At 40.3% G+C, this 17,578-nt stretch overlaps 1 long non-coding RNA gene across 1 annotated transcript; it reads left to right on the top strand.

Annotated features, from left to right (window-relative positions):
* Positions 1-866: 866 nt before the first annotated feature.
* On the top strand, positions 867-12,544 carry LOC140705800 (uncharacterized). Its single transcript, XR_012085323.2, has 2 exons — positions 867-2,594; positions 11,269-12,544. It is a non-coding gene; the product is annotated as an uncharacterized LOC140705800 (long non-coding RNA).
* The last annotated feature ends 5,034 nt before the right edge of the window (positions 12,545-17,578 follow it).

Genomic DNA, 17,578 nt, shown 5'->3' with positions numbered 1-17,578 from the left:
GTGTTAATAAAGTGTGGCCCATGTTTAAAACCAAAAAATTGTTGTTGTCTGGCGTCTTCATTTCGGGACTTGGGGGAGCAAGTGTACGCGCGCGGAGAGGCGGGGGCAACGCCTTCGGAAGTGCGGCGTTGTTTTGCTCCCCCAGTTCCGGGAGGCGCCGACAACAAAGGGCCACGTGGTGCAGTGGCGCGAATCGGCGCTATTTAAAGAAGCGCCGATGCGTCACAAGGGCCCTTTTGCCGTGTGCACCCGCCCGCCCGCCCTTATTTCTAGTGTGTTCGGGGTCGCCTGTTTTTCTTATGGGGCCGGATAGGAATTTTTGACCTTCATCCTGATTGGCTTGTGGATGGGGGGATTTTTCGCCTATCCCACACTGGAAATGGGGGTTTTGGTTGGGGCTTTTGATGGAGGGATATTTATACTCGGTCACACTGGCGGGTAGTGCGGGAATAACTGGTCGTCACGGTGTCTCCCTTTGGTAATAATTCATTAAGCAAACAGCGCGTCAGTGCTGACGGTTTCTGCGGATCGTGCGATTACAGGACTGAAGGTAACTGATGCGCTGGTACACTTTCGGACCAAAAGTCATCAAATACGATGGCTGGAGGTCCGGGGTGTTTTTTATTAAGTCTTGCAGGTTTCTCCGGTCGGTAGACAGCTGGAACCTCGGGACTGGGACTCGCCCATTGGCATATAAGGTTATTTGGTGTTATTTCCCCGCACTACCGCAGGCCCCTCTCAATTTGGATCTGGAATTACTATTTGGCTGAATAAATTGGATGTGTTAATAAAGTGTGGCCCATGTTTAAAACCAAAAAATTGTTGTTGTCTGGCGTCTTCATTTCGGGACTTGGGGGAGCAAGGGATTTGTGTGTGTTTCAGTAAAGGAAAGAATTTCATTTTCTCTTCTACCTTGAGTTACACATTTTTAGAGTACTGCATTCTGTTTTTTTTCATTAAGAACTATATATGTAAGATCTACACGTTTTCTACCCTTGGGAGAGTTATATGTTTAGGTTTCAATGTAGGTGTATTAACTTGAAGGTCTCTATGTAAAAGCTTGGAGAAATCAGAAATCTTACCTATGTCACTGCCTGGCCTTTTCCACGGAAAGGTCAGACATCCCCTGAAAGCTGTTTCTTAAAACATACACATATCAAGGCTGCAGATGCCAAGAACTGTAACTTCTGGTAGTATATTCTTTCAGTTCAACTTCTGTCACTTTTATTGGTTCTTTCCTCTGTTTTCTAGCAAGATGCTGGCTAGTGATGATTCTGGCTGCTAGAACCTAGCAAAAACACAGCTGAATGAAATTGATAATACAGAAAAGGTGGGGTAGCTGTGTTGGCTATTAAGAGAAAAAACATTCTAAAATCCATTTTGTGGTGATAAATTTATTAAGCCAACCAAAAACATGTGAGCAAGCTTTTCAGCTCTTCAGATTCTGCTCCGGCAAGGCAAAACGTTACAAAGCACTGGAAGAGACTAAAAGAGGGACTTAAAATCATGTAGCCTATATCAGTGGTTCTTAACCTTTGTTACTCGGATGGCTGAATTCACTATATGCAACTCCCTGCAGTTGTTCCCAGCCTAGAGAGCCCCATGTTGTTCCGGAGTGCCTTACACATGATAAAGATGAAGACACTGCCAGAAAAAGAAGAGGGCACCTTGTTTGCCACTCTTATGGTTGAATACACAGGGATTCCAAATGAGAGTTTCAAGAGATATAAGCTCAAAGCCCTGTGCCCAGATGACTCTTGTCATTTCTGGTGTCCCCCCACCCCATGTTTATGTTTCTTCTGATATGGAGAAATTTATTAAATTTCAAAAATGCTTCTAAAAGGAACAAATTGGACCAAAATTCCATACCTAACTCTAGCATTGCTGGGGTGGGGGAAATGTTTCAGACATCAGTGATTTTCAAAAGTCACTGAAGGAGGATTGAATCAGTGCTGATTCCTCTGTGGATGCTAGACAAAATCATCTTGACAAAAACACAGCTCCCTGTCATAGCTCACTTTTTAGCCACATCTTTGCTTCTGGTTCTCTCCTGACTGCATTAGTTGCTGTGCTAAAAGCCCAAATCAAGCTTTGTAACTGGGAAGCTTTCCACTGCCCTTTAAATGTTGTGTGTACAGTTCATTATTGGTACCTTGCCAAATCTGATAGCTGGCTGCACTCCAGATAAAATGAAACAGGGCTACTTTATCAAGGGTGTCCTGATAGCAGCCACATACCAGAGATTGCAGAATTAATGGGAGGAGAGAAAAATAAAAAATTCCATCCTTGAGCTACACCAACCAGCAGAGCCTAGAGGGAGAAATGTTAGCTTATCAATGTGAAAAGAAAACAGTTCTGTTGCTTACTGAAGAAACGTGAAAATACTCCCTGTGAAAAATGCAACAGCTATAAATTTGTGCCTGAGAAAACTTCTCTCTCCTTTTTGCTTGTTAAAAGATATTTACCAGCTTGGGTAAATGAGTTCAGACACGAAGAAGGGAATTAATAATACAAGCCCCGACACTTGTAGGGCTCACCCACTGCATCATAGAACACTTTGAAAAATTCTCAAGCAGAGTTTGAGCCACTGACAGGTGAGTGATTTCCGTTTTGAAAATCCTTAACAAGCCTCGGGCAAAATCGCACTGATAAGGCTGAGCCTGAATCTGCTGCCGAAACTACAAGAGGAAAGAAAAGCAATCTGCATGTTTGTGTTTGATGTGTCAGGAAAGAATGATTTTGCACTGCGATTGCAGAAGGGATTCTGCTATCGATGGTTATTAGGGTTTTGTGTTAGGGAGGGACCATGAGGAGGGGAATGCAGTTACTTGTACTGTGACTGAAAAGCAAGTTTTTGTGCTGGAAGTAAATTCCATTGTCCTAAAGGGAAATTAATGTTAATTGTATCTTACAGCCAGTACCTAGTCATCCTTCTATGAGAGCCATTCGAGAAAAAGCAGCTAGTGATATACCAGGTGTAGAAATGCCAGTTATTCCAAATGCTTAGTGAATGTTGTGTGGATGTATTTTGGAATAACTGTCCTTGATGTTCATTTAGGAACAGAGGGTCTGTCCTCACTGTGAAATGTGGTGCGATCCAGCTGGTGTTTAAAAGGTCCTTATCTTCAGTGCAATCTATTTTAACTCTCGGAACTCATCCCAGGAAGGCAGAACAAAGAGCTCTTTTTCATCTCAGTGAATCATCCCCAAAAGATTGCATGGCCTAGCCCTGTTCCAGGAGAACATGGGCCACCTCTTAAAGGGAAAGAGTGAATCATTCTAAGTAGAAACAAAAGTGGATGAGGTGTGTTTTTTTCCATGCCAAGCAGTGGTATCGGGGAACCGTGTATCATAACTACATGCCAATGTGAACAGTGACTATGCAAAAGCCTTTGACTGTGTGGACCACAGCTAACTATGGCAAGTCCTTAAAGAAATGGGAGTGCCTGACCACCTTATCTACCTCCTGAGAAACCTATATGTGGAACAGGAAGCAACAGTTAGAACTGGATATGGAACAACTGATTGGTTCAAAATTGGGAAAGGAGTACGACAAGGCTGAATATTGTCTCACTGATTCTTTAACTTATATGCCGAATACGTCGTGTGAAAGGCAGGACTGGAGGAATCCCAAGCCAGAATTAAGATTGCCAGAAGAAATATCAATAACCTCAGATATACAGATGATTTCACTCTGATGGCAGAAAGTGAGGAGGAAATAAAGAACCTCTTAATGAGGGCAAAACAGGAGAGTACAAAAAATGGTCTGAAGCTCAACATTAAAAAAAAAACTAAGATAATGGCCACTGGTCCCATCACCTCCCGGCAGATAGAAGGGGAAGATATGGTGGCAGTGACAGATTTTATTTTCTTGGACTCCATGATCACTGCAGATGGTGACAGCAGTCATGAAATTAAAAGACGCCTGCTTCTTGGAAGGAAAGCAATGACAAACCTAGACAGCATCTTAAAAAGCAGAGACCCTGGTCTCTGCCGACAAAGGTCTGCATAGTCAAAGCTATGGTTTTTCCAGTAGCAAGGTAAGGAAGTGAGAGCTGAACCATAAAGAAAGCTGACTGCCGAAGAATTGACACTTTTGAATTGTGGTGCTGGAGGAGACTCTTGAGAGTCCCCTGGACTGGAAATCAACCCTGAGTGCTCACTGGAAGGACAGATCCTGAAGCTGAGGCTCCAATACTTTGGCAATCTCATGAGAAGAGAAGACTCCCTGGAAAAGACCTTGATGTTGGGAAAGTGTGAAGGCAAGAGGAGAAGGGGACAACAGAGAATGAGATGGTTGGACAGTGTCACTGAAGCGACCAACATGAATTTGACCAATATCTGGGAGGTGGTGGAAGACAGGAGGGCTGGCATGCTCCAAAGAGTCAGACACGACTTAACAACTAAACAACAACAACAAAATGGCCTACTGGTCAGTAGGGGGAGGCGAGGGGGGCGCACGAGCCAAAACACTTCTAAAATGTGACCAAAACCCAATTTTTCCCTCTTCGTCGCTGTCTTGCTCCTTGTTTGTTTGTTTGTTTGTTTGTTTGTTTGTTTGTTTGTTTGTTTGTTTGTTTGTTTGTTTGTTTGTTTGTTTGTTTGTTTGTTTGTTTGTTTGTTTGTTTGTTTGTTTGTTTAGTTGTTTTCTTCTCCTTAGAAATCTAAGCCATGGCCTGGTGGCAACAGCCCTTGCTGGACCAGCCCATCAGCCTAGCTGCTTCCTCGTGTGCCCCTACCATTGCTTAAGATTCCCTGCCTTACTTTCTTTCCTTTTGTTTTTAAATTTAATCAACCATAATTAAAATTATGCAAACTGCCCCTTAACCGGGACAGTTGCCGATCTATCAAAATGTGATGGGAGCACCAATGCAGCCCCCCTTTCCTAAGAAGCAACCAAGAGTTCTAGTGCAGTAGTCTGGAAAAAGAGTCCAAACTGCAGATATCTTTCCTCGGCTACAGCAAGTGGTGAAGAGGCTGAAAGGAGATGGGAACCCAGAGGATATACTCCACTCCATACACCTCCCCTACCAGATCGATCAAGTGAGACCACTGTATCTCGTGCTATCCAAGGAGGTAGATAATGGATGCTCGCACTAGTGAAAAAGTCTCACCAGCAGACTGGACAAACTGCCCCCTAAAAAAATTATGTTTGGGAAGCCTTACAGATGGTACTAAACTCTTAAAAATGACAAGTGTTAAGACAAAATGTATCAGAAAGCCTCCCCAGCAAAAATTATAAGTTATTCTTTTTTTTAACCTCCTAGAAACAGAAGGCTATTTCCACAGTTATATCCAAAATCTACACAATTTTTTCTTGATGGTTGCCTCCCTACTATAGCCAATACAACAACACCCTAAAATAATACTTGGGAGAGGGCCCTGAGAATGATGACCAGGCTGTCAACATAGTTGATTTTGCCAGTTGCCATGGCAACAAGACAATCCTTCAAGGAGAAAACAAAGCTGTACTCAACTGTACTGTAGTGATGAATACGACCTCTGAGAATCTGGAGAAGAATTTCTTCTTCTCCTGAAGAAATTTGGTAAAATGGTCTCCAGAAACATAGTGGGGGATTTCAAAAACCCATTTGTATACAACGCTCTTTCTGGAGCCAGGATGATTGCCTTTCCAAAGCACAAGACAATAGCAATTTGTCTACACTGCATTAGATTGAAGTGTGCTTTACCTCACGAAGGTACTCAGCTGCCCCGAGTAGACATTGTGTAGAGGAGTTGTGTAACAGAGAAAATAAATGCTAGGAGTCCAGCCAGAAGATGCCTATTTATACAGTTAAATAGCATATACAGCTATTTCTTTTTATTTATTTATTCATATTGATTTGTTTAAAGGGGTGTGGCGTTCACCCTCGTGCCCCTTTGCTTGACCGTCAAGACTCAGAGCACTCAAAGGCAAACAATCCCTTCTTTTACACTGCTGCCACCAGGTGATCACTAAATCACCATTACTTCAGGAAGATGAAGATTTAGTTCCACACTTCAAAGTCTTTTAAATATAACTTTTGTTTATTGATTACAGAAATTGATATTGGTTCATTAATATCTTCTATAGGTAAATTTATTATTAACAACAATCTTCTGTTTGATAATACACTCTTAACTCTAATCACCTCTCAGATTTCCCCAAACTCCACACTCCTTCTCCACTCTCTCATGGTACTCGTACTCATAGTCTCTCCCTCTCTCTTTCTCTGACTGACTCTCTCTCAGGCTCCGCCTCTTATCACATCTCTCTCAGCTCCGCCTCTCAGCAACATGAATATGCATGAACAATTAACATAGCAAACATGAACCATTGACATAATAAAGGGGAACACTACAAGGGGTACATACATTTAAAAGAGATATTGGGAGGTGGAGTTCTCTGGACAAGGAAGGAACAAGAAAAAAAAATGAGGATCTTTTATTTATGTCTAGTTAATTAAAAAAAGAAACCAATTGCTGAAATTCTGTCATGTAAGTTTCATCTGCAGAAGGGCAATGATGTGATTGGCAAGGGAAATTTTTGGTAATTAAATACCTTATTCTGTACTACAGCTTCCTATTCATGAGCAATCTACTTCATCATATGGAAGCTATGAGAGCTGTGGATATTTCCTAAACTGAAATTCAGTCCCATTGCCTAGAAGAGGTAGCCCATCACTTTTTCTGTGGCAGAACAGCACATATTTTTCTGTAGTTTCCCTTCTACAGCAGATGAATCCATGTTTTCCAGCCACTGTATGTGTAAACATAACCAGATGAATTGTTTTGCGAGCTCACTAATTTTGTTGGTGGTGGTTAGATGCTTTTGAAAAACTTTCAGAGCTGGCTATAATTTCCAATAACACACAGTATAAAACTGCTGATTGCTTTACGGCCCAAGATTTTTTAAAAAATTAATTTTCAAAACATTGGGTTTTTAAAGTGCATTTGAAAATAAATAAATTTTGCCCTATAACATATTTTTATGTTCATTCCAGAGGACTTTGACTACATATTTAATTTTTAAAAGACTTAATAAAATGAATGATGGTTCTTAAGAGAGTGGAATTTGCAGCATAAGTATTTTTATAGCTCATAAGAAATGAATGTATGTAAATATTTCATAAGGACGATTTATAAAATCAATTTTTCTATAGTCCCATTAAAGCATTAGAATTTATTTCTGCTGATGTGAGAAAACTAGTAAGCTTTCTCTCCTACATGCACACAGACACATACACACTGGTATTTCATGTTTGCAAGCTCTGTAAACCAATCTTGCTCCCTATATGAAAATGTCCATCTGCAACATGTCTTGAACAGAACAAGCTTTATTGTTTAGAACCATAGGTCACCACAGTATCAACAGCAACACAAAACTGCACTGGCCCTGTATATCTATCTATACATAAATCCAAGATGACATAACTTCCCTTTTTTCTTAAGACTTTTGATGCTTGGCACATATTTTCTTTGCTGCCAAATCAATTTTTGTTACTTGATAGATAGCTGTTACATCCCTACGCACAAGCAGTGTACAAAGTTGAGCCAAGGGGGTCTATTACACAGAAGTCTGAGAATGTCAGCAGGAACTTGGTTTCTGGGGTGCTCATATAAAGGGCAACTTAATAAATAATAGAAAGCACCTCTCCTTATCCACACATACAGTTGTGCCCCACTTTACGATTATCCCGCATTACGATGAATCCGCTTCACAACGACGTTTTTGCGATCACTTTTGCAATCGTAAAATGATGGTCTAAATGGGGTAATTTTGCTTTGTGATGATCGGTTCCCTGCTTCGGGAACCGATTCTTCACATTACAACTATCTTTATAGCTGATTGTCGGGTTTTCAAAATGGCCACTGGATGATTAAAATGGTCCCCCGCTGTGTTTAGGGACAGATTCCTCGCTATACAGGCACCGAAAATGGCCACCATATGGAGGATCTTCACTGGACTGTGAGTTTTTAGCCCATCAGAACACATTGAACAGTTTTCAATGCGTTTCAATGGGCTTTTTATTTTCGCTTTATGACGTTTTCGCTTAACAGCGATTTTCCTGGAACGGATTAACAGCATTAAGCGAGGCACTACTGTACAGAGCCTTTGATGAAATCAGATGTTATCATATCTCCCCTCCAAAATGGCTGATGGCATACAATGAAAACGCAAAGGTATGAATGCTTTTCTCAAAGGGGCGGAGGTTAGATAAACAAAATAATTCTCCCATCCAAAAGATGTTTTGTACAGGGGGAGCCAAGAAGAACAGAACATTTGTGAGATGGCACACAAATCCAGCCACTTTAGAATGAGGACTGACTTTTTCTTTAACCCGATGCTTGGCTCTATTAGAGGCAAAAGTGGGCAACCATCTACATTGCTCTGAATGTGACCTATTTATATCGCCTTGACTTTGCTGTTGCTCAGAAGAAGAAAAAGTGGATGACATGTTTCAAGGAAGATCTGTGTGACCACCTTCCAAAGGCAAAATGAAAGGCTTAAAGCTCCTAATGACAGTAGCTAATGCTTCAGAGAGGTGTTTTAAACTTTTGGAATGGGAAACATTCCATACAAAATCTGAAAGACCATCTAATGACAAGGTCATGGGGAGGAAAGTATGATCATAAAGACAACTCTGGTGTCTTATGCTTTTCATCCCATCCTATACAGAAAGGATATTTTGGATGGTTTTCCTTCTGCAAAAGAGGTCATCAGTTTCCCATTTCCCATTGCCAGGGTCCTGCCACAGTGAGAGAGCAACTATCACCAGCAGATGTTTGAAGTAAAAAAATGGCAGAAAATTCTTCATTATGTAATTGCATTCTTTACTTCCTGGTTTCAGGAAAGACTCTTGTGAGATCTTCTGCTTCAGTTGTCAAAATGACTGGATTAGCTCGTTAAAGTACACATTGACTTTGGGACTGAGGGGTGGAATTTTGCTTCTGTGTCATGTTGTTGTTGTTGTTTAGTCATTTAGTCGTGTCCGACTCTTCGTGACCCCATGGACCAGAGCACGCCAGGCCCTCCTATCTTCCACTGCCTCCCAGAGGTCTGTCAATTTCATGTTGGTTGCTTCGCAGACACTGTCCAGCCATCTCATCCTCGGTCGTCCCCGTCTCCTCTTGCCATCACACTTTCCTAACATCAAGGTCTTTTCCAAGGAGTCTTCTCTTCTCAGCTTCAGGATCTGTCCTTCCAGTGAGCACTCAGGGTTGATTTCCTTTAGAATTGATAGGTTTGTTCTCCTTGCAGTCCAGGGGACTCTCAAGAGCCTCCTCCAGCACCACAATTCAAAGGCATCAATTCTTCGGCGGTATGCTTTTTTTATGGTCCAGCTGTCACATCCATATATCACAACAGGAAAAACCATAGCTTTGACTATTCGGACTTTTGTTGGCAAGGTGATGTCTCTGCTTTTTAAGATGCTGTCTGTGTCATAGACAGCAGAATTTCTTTGGCCGATCCTCTCCTTCCTTGGTACCTTTTCCAGAAGACCATATTGGTAGAGATGAGCTGGAAAACAGGAAAACCAATTACAAAGATATGAGGCATTTTAACATGTTATATTGGACACAAAATCTCCCACCTTGCTGCACCACTGAACCTGATGATGCTGTGCCCAATTAAACCTGGCAGGCAATGTTTCTGGTTGCAGAATCTAAATGATAAGAATATGCATCTATGAGAGCCTTGTGCTATTTCCTTGTAAATTAAAGCTGAGCACCAGTTGGTTCTCTCTTGAAGAATGAACTCTGTCCTCATATATTTAAAGGATAACAAGATCACAAATTGCAAAAAAGAACGGGAAAAGTGTTACTTCCAATGGAGATGTGTCACCTGGAGGTGAAACCACAGGGATGTCCTTCATAATGCTGAAATTAAAAAGGCCTCATTACCAGAACTAGGCAGCCAGAGGCTATAGAGTTCATACGGCCTGAGTGTCAATCAACCTGAATTGTATAATGAAAATGGCTGAAGGTGTTTAAAAAAATTATTCACAGTCACTTGTAATTATCCTAACTGCTGTTTTGTTTTGTTCTGAAGATCAGCCATAGACAGATAGATCCTGAAAAGAGCAACAAAGAAGTGTGAACTAGGGATATATACTGTCTTGAGATAAGTGTGTAAATACCAACTGAATCAGAGCCAGTTTCTACTGAGGCTGCAGAGGGGTGTTTTTATGCTACCATGGGGTGAGGTAAAGAGCCGGGGCAGTCACAGGACTGAATGGCATCCCCAATTCCTCCATGGTAAATTCAGTAAAGATCAAAATGTTTAAATTAAAAGTATGTTATGTGATTAAAAATGGGGGAAAGGAAATTAAAAATATCATTACCTTACAAGGAAGATGGTGACTTGGCACCAAAGGAGGAGATGGACAGGTTTATCCCCAATGAAAACCAAGATATCATTTGCACATTCCAAATGTCTTTGTGGGAGGTCACCAGGCAGTAGCAGCTGCTGTCTGTGTTGTGGTTGATTCAGCTGCAGCAAAAACTGAAGTGTTTATGCCAGGATAGCGTGTTGCATGGACTTTGTGGTCACCACTTTCTTTCCCTGGTTCTTGAAAATGTAGTTATTTATACTACTAGGATTCATGCACATATGCCATGCATACATGTCTGTGTGCGTATGTGTCAGGGAACGTCTGCATTCCTATATGGATTTTGAATAGAGGTGGGGTATTCGTATACAAATATCCCCACACAGGTACAGATAATGAGGGTCTCACCCCCTGGGGCCAGACTGACCACTCACAATTCCACTGCTGCCATGAGCTCTGTGGTGCCTTCCTATTGCTCCATTGCTCATGTTGAATTAGCCACTCCTGCCAGAAGGCGGGATGACGGGCCTCTGCCAGGTCACAGAGTGGTTAATCCATCGCGAGCAACAGAGCTATAGGAAGGCACTGCAGAGCTTGCAGCAGTGGCAGAATTGTGAGTGGTCAGTCTGGCCCCAGGGGGGTGGACCCTCGTTATCTGCACCTGTGGGGGCATATTCATATTCGTATATGAATGCCCCCATCTCTAATTTTGAGTTGTTCTCCAAGATATATATTAAAAAGGCTGGGAATCAAACCCAAATATTTCTGTCTTAATGAAATCAGTACCTTTCTCATCCCCGCACATAAACATTGATTTATTTTGCTGCTCAACATGGTGGTGTCTTTGCCAAGATTCATAACAGCCATCGCCTGCTTCTCTTTTCCTTGTGATGTCTGGGTTGGGATTCTGTGTGTAACTCCATAACCTAAGTAACATCCATTTGCTTTTCCCCAGTCACCAGACTGTTTTCTTCTTCCAGAGATCCAAAAACACACCAATACTGCATAGCACCAGAAAAGAATGTGGCCACACAGCATCTCTACAAGGGTGGAGAAAAGGTTGGGCACCAATCTGTGTGACATTCTTTGAGCACAAATTGGGAAGGGGAGCCATTGCATATCCCTGTTTTAGATCTTTGCTTTCATAAGCATATCTAATAAGGAATTAAGAAATAACAGAAAGTGAAGCTCCTCACATAAATGTCAGATGTTAAATAGTGTTCTTTAAGAATAATAAAATATAGTAACTGTTTTGCCATGTTTTAATGTGTTCTCCTTTTTTCTTCTTTTCCTTTTTTTTCTGTTTAGAATGGAATGCCAGTGGGGTCAGTTAGGTCCTAATTAGCGTCAATGAGGAAAATAATATAGTACTTATTCAGGGCTTTAGGGCCTAAGCTTGCAATCCTATTTATATTTACTTGGGATTGCAAGTTAAACTCTTTTATGTGTGAAGTGATTTTGAGGCATAATCACACGCAGTTTCAAACATAAGGGAGAGGGAAACAAATTCCACCTCCACAACTGTTCCCTGAAGTGGAACGAGGCTGGGTTTTGAATTGACTTCATTTTGACATGTCTCATGCTCAGGAGCCATTAAACACACAGCATCCTGTTCAAATAATATTTGAACCACTTTATGAGCTCCATCTAGGAATGATAAAAAATACCATGTTTTCTCAGCCTTCTAACACTTTTCTTCATCCGCCTTTTCTCAAGACAATATAAAAATTCCAATTGTTTTGGCAATTGAATGGGATTATCAGAACTAGCCTTCTGGGAGAAGAAGAAATGATTCCTACCTTGGACCCCAGCCAAGGTGTGTAACATCCACAGCCAGCTGGCACAACTCTGTCAGTTCATAATACTGAAATTCACCTAGCTACCTTTTCCTATTCCTGGCAACAAAAAGAGAACAATAACAAAGTTAAAAATGTAACTGTAGCAATTTCATGGCAATCGTTATCTGATGTCTGAGGCAGCCAGCTTACTCTGGCCGAATGGTAGGGCTGGCTCCAGGAACTGTAGCTTGATTGAGCGTAATCAGTAGTGCTTTGAATGATGCTCTCATTCACTGTTACATCATAGTTTGGTTTGCTTCGCTATTGGAATTGTAAGAAAATGCAGAGAGTGGAAATCAGGGGTATTCACGAATTTCTGAGGCCACCACATGGTGGAGTGAAGAGCCTAGAGGTATTAGTATTGCACAATAACACAGCCACATGTTTCTTCAGTTAAAACTGACACTCACAAGTCACAGTTAGAAGTTGAAAAGAGAAAATTAAACATAGAGGGCAGCCGCATTGGCATACAAATTGATATATGGCTCACTGATGACACAATGTGGATAGGAAAAAAAGAGAGAGATAGAGCACCTGCACATGTTTCTATATAGATCAATGCATCTTTACCCTTTGAGAGCTGTTGCACACCTTTCTTCCACAGTGGTGGGACAAGTATTCTTTTCTCTTTTTTTACACAATTCATTAGCTGATTCTTTAGCCTGTTTACTTGAGCAGCTGAGTTGTGCATTGCCATTCACATTGATGTGGAATCACAATCACATTGAGCATGGCTGCTCAGCTCTGGCATCCACCTCTTAGGGAGGTAGAGGAGGAGAAGGGGGTAGTTGAAAAGAGGCTGTTGGGCCAAGAATGAAGATGCTACACAGGGACAAAAAGGGGAAAGGGGGAGAAAGGGAGAGGAAAAGAGCTCCGGTCCTGAGGTGAGTGCAGGTTTTGAGGCTGCCCCATGTCATTTCATTGCCCTAGAATATCCATGAGTTCCCCCCACGAGTCCGGTGCAGCTGTGTGCTCTCTTATCATCTCACGGTCAGCACTGTCGTAAGTGCACACCTTTGAATGGAGCCCCATCACCAACTACCTCAGCTTTCAACTGCCAACATGGCTACAGATTCTAAAGGGTGAGTGACAGAGGAAGGGGAAGGCAGATGAGGGAAGGGAAAGCAGGGAGGAGAGAAAGAGGGAAATGGAATGGCACTGGCAGAGGGAGAGAGGAGTGACATAAAAACATAAGTTTGCTCCCTTTAACCTCTGCAGACAATCAGGGGAAGTTTTTAATTGACAGTTGATCCAGCTACAAGGGGCAATTTGCTGTTCAGGGGCACACCAAATGGCACATCACTTCTCCCTCTGACAATCTCAATCAATCTTTTGTAACCCAGTCCAGCCCGAACCAGAACAGCCAGTCAACCTTTGGAAAGATTACAGGAAGTACGTATGTTCTTTGCTCTTTACCTCAGAAAGTAGCTTTCCTGGATTTTCCTGCTGCAAAGTAACTGATTAATTTTTTTGGCTGTAGCACCGCCCATTTAAGATTCAGAGACCAGGAAGTGTGAAGGCAGAGAAAATGGACAGAAAACAGAGAATTATATTCCCTGCATTGCCTTTTCAAGAAAGTATGCAAAAGGACTGCACCTGTTACCCTTTTAAATTCCCTCTCTCCCTTCTTAGTGATTGCCCTAGGAAATCATTGGGTACTTATTTATTTATTTGCATTTTTATGCCACATTTCTTGCAAAAAAGGAACCCAAAGCTTTCTCCTGGCAGCTGGAAAAATGGGAATAATAAATATATAGCATTGCCCAATCGTGCAGACTGCTGCTGGTGCCCTTCTGTGTTGCTTGAACTATTCAATCTATAACCTGGCCTTGCCATTTGCATTTTACTATGCACAGAACTAGGGTCTTGGTGGAGAACTAGAAATGCATGTCCACCATGGACAAGGATGAGACTGGAGGGTTGTCAAATAACACAGCATGCTTTGGCCCAATCTTTATTCCTTTATTCCACACATCCCTACTTCACATCTATTCTTGGACATTTAGAAGTCCATGCACTTTAATGTATTCTTTTAATTTGTTTGCTATGTTTTATCTATTGTGTCCTGCATATGGGATGCACAGCTTCTCATTAAAGTTTAAATTCTAGTGTTCCTGCTTGTCTGGGTCCAGTACTGTGCCAAATGGAAATAAGACAGCATTTATTTATTTATTTATTTATTTATTTATTTATTTATTTATTTATTTATTTATTTATTTATTTATTTATTTATTTATTTATTTATTTATTTATTTATTTCTCTGGGCGGCTTACAATAATTATAATCATCTTGTAAGTTTGACCTTTTTGACTGTACTGTTGAACAACCATTATAAAATATATTGGGAAGTTCAGTGGAAAACCACTGGAATGAAATGAAAGTCTGGGTTGTACAGCAGAATATTGAGCAAACAAAAGCAGTGAGAGAAAGATCTCTTAATAAACCAGTTTCAGTGTTTCCCAGTTTGTTTTAGACATAGGCATTCTTCCTTGGGAAAATGAAAGTGTAGGATTATTAAATTCATAACCACTCCACTGAGATAGCAATTAAAACACAGAGAAAAGATCTGTGAAAGATGCCTAGCTTAATTCTTAACTGCTCCTATTAATGTCCTTTATTCATATTGTATTACATTTTTATACAAACTACAGAGGAAGAAGGTACTCTAGCTTACTTCCTGAAGTTCATCCTCAGGAGCATTGAATTGGAGTACAGTAGATCTGAGAGATTTTCACTGATTTACTATTCAACAACTGATACTCTAGTTGCAACGAAACATGTTCTTTTATGATTTTATTAATCCTTCACAAATATATTTTAAAATGTTTGGACCTGAGAAGTCTTTCTTGCACCCTTGAGCTCACAACAGAACTGCCAGTGGAAACTATAGTAATCTTATATGGGAAATGCAGAATCAAGTTTTTTTTCCAACACACCTAGGTGGGAACGTAGTTCTCCTCAGTGATTATATCACTAAGAATCCTAAAGAGGAAAGGTGCCTGCCCATGTGGAGATCCTCCTTGGGAACAAGAATCCTAGAAACACTGGGTTCTTGCTCATGTGGTAAATTTCTAGGCAAGCAGGAACCTCAATGCTAAAACTGTGATCACATGATGAAAGCAACAATATTTCCCTCTATATGTGTTGAGAAACCTGGATTTTATAGCACCTAAATTGGTATATTCTACTTCATGATTTTGAGAGTGTTATGAAAGTATCAGATAACAGCCATAATACAATTTGCAAGATAATTTGCAGAAAAGAAAAGGAAAAAAAAACACTTGTATGGCTTCTGCTGAAAAATTAAAAAAATAAAAAAACCCACTGTAGACTGCATTTGAGAAACAATTTTGTTTCTGATATATAGAATAAAGCATGTATCTGGGCTCTTGCTTTCATTTCCCTTCATACAGTTTTCTTTCAGTCAATAAATGATTTCTATCATCCAGTCTCATTTGCTATTCTGCAGTGAAATGTATTTCTTTATCCTTAAAAACCATTTTTGACCTTGATTCTTATTTCATTCTTGTATGAATGCCAGATAACGTATTGCTGATAAGGTTGATGATCACTCTCAATTGCATGTCATGTACCTTTTCTACCAAGTTTCTTACCTTATTAGAAACTTCTGTCAAGTTTTTTTATTGCACAATGTCCTAATAGCATAGCATCTTGAAAAACTTCAAGTGATGCAAATATCACAATTTTCACTTCCATGAACGATTTCAGATGCAGGTACATTGTTTAACAACGTCCAACTCACTGCAGTTTGATATTTCTGATCCAAACAGATTCATGAAAGCATTTTACCTGTGAATTTTATAGGCATGCTTACACAAACTAACTACAAAAGGATGGGTTTAAAATCTTAATTTCCCAATTTTATCAAAAAACAAAACATATTTTTTCTGTTAAATTTAATATTTCTTTATTTTTTATTAATTTGCATATTTACAAATGCTAGAAATGTGTTTTATGCACATCAGCCAACCTGAAAATCCTGAAATTGGTTGTTTCAACAAAAGATAATAAACATTTGTCTAATTCACAGTTCATCTAAAAATGTTGCTGTCCGTTTTCTATCTGAGTCCAGAATTAACAGTATGCTATAACATGACATGGCTATATGGCGTTGCTTCATGGTCAGCACACCAAGCCATCTTAGCTGACTCTTTTTGTTACCACAAATTATAAGTGAATGAACTAGGATAGGGAGAAAACTGTTGGAGCTCTTTCTCATTTTGAATAGGAAAGACCACTAGAGTATAAAAGCCATAAGCAAAGTGAAAATGACTTACCTTCTTTCCACCAAGACCACTAATACAATATAAAGAACTCTGTGTTTCATCCACCAATACCACCTAGGTGGCAGGCGTAAAAACTTGATGAATGACTATTAGAACATACACATAGAAAAGTTGAAGAATTACAAAGCCATGTGAAACAGATCTTAAGTCTTCAGCATTAGATTCTGATTAAGAAAAGCTTTGGACAGTGTTCCCTTTTAAATCAACTTCTGTGCAGTTCCATGAACTTACATTAAAGATAGTATGCCAGTGGTATTTAACTCCTGCTAAATTATGCAGATTTGAGAGTACACAGCCAACAACAGGCTGGAGGGGACGTGGTCAGTACAACTCATTTATTCATCTATGGTTGGAATGACCTCCTGTAATACAATATTGGAAGAATGTTGTTTTGATTGTAAATGAGACAACTAGTCCAACAACAGATTATTGTGGCCAGCTTCCCCCCGCCCCCAATTTTTGCACAGAATTAGAAAGATAAAAAGTTCTCCAAAGAAAAAATTGAATACAGTGGACCCTTGACTTACAGACGGCTTGACTTACAGACTTTTTGAGTTACAGACTTCTCTGGCCGCAAAATTTAGATTTGACTTGAAGACTGAGATTTGACTTACAGACCCGAAAAAAACCAAAATGGAACAAAAACGGCCTGTTACGGGATTAATCGGTTTTCAATGCACTGTAGGTCAATGGAGACTTGATTTACAGACTTTCTGACTTGAGAACCGCCTTCCAATACAGATTAAGTTCTCAAGTCAAGACCCCACTGTACCTTGTTGATAGATATTTGGAGGAGTTGGTTATGGTCAGTTGCACTCAGTGAAAGACTGGCATGCAAAATGAGAGTGGGAAAGGATTAAAAAATAAGGACTACTTTATAGAAATCTGGTCATTATTTTTAATGTTTATCAATAAAAGCTCTACTTTCATGGGGCCACAAAAAGGCCAGCTCAGATTCTCGAAACATGCTGTGTGAACTACTCTGATTCCCCATCTCACCCCCCAAGAAGAACAATCACATTTGACTCTGAAACAGCCCCTGGGCTGAAAATGTTTATTTTATCTATTTTTATTGTTACATTTTCTAGCTAATACACAATGTGTTCAACGGTTATATTT

The sequence above is a fragment of the Pogona vitticeps genome, chromosome 3, assembly GCF_051106095.1.
Source record: "Pogona vitticeps strain Pit_001003342236 chromosome 3, PviZW2.1, whole genome shotgun sequence".
NCBI lineage: Eukaryota > Metazoa > Chordata > Lepidosauria > Squamata > Agamidae > Pogona > Pogona vitticeps.
The sequence above is the reverse complement of the archived record's forward strand: the minus strand, read 5'-3'. Positions and strand labels throughout refer to the sequence as shown.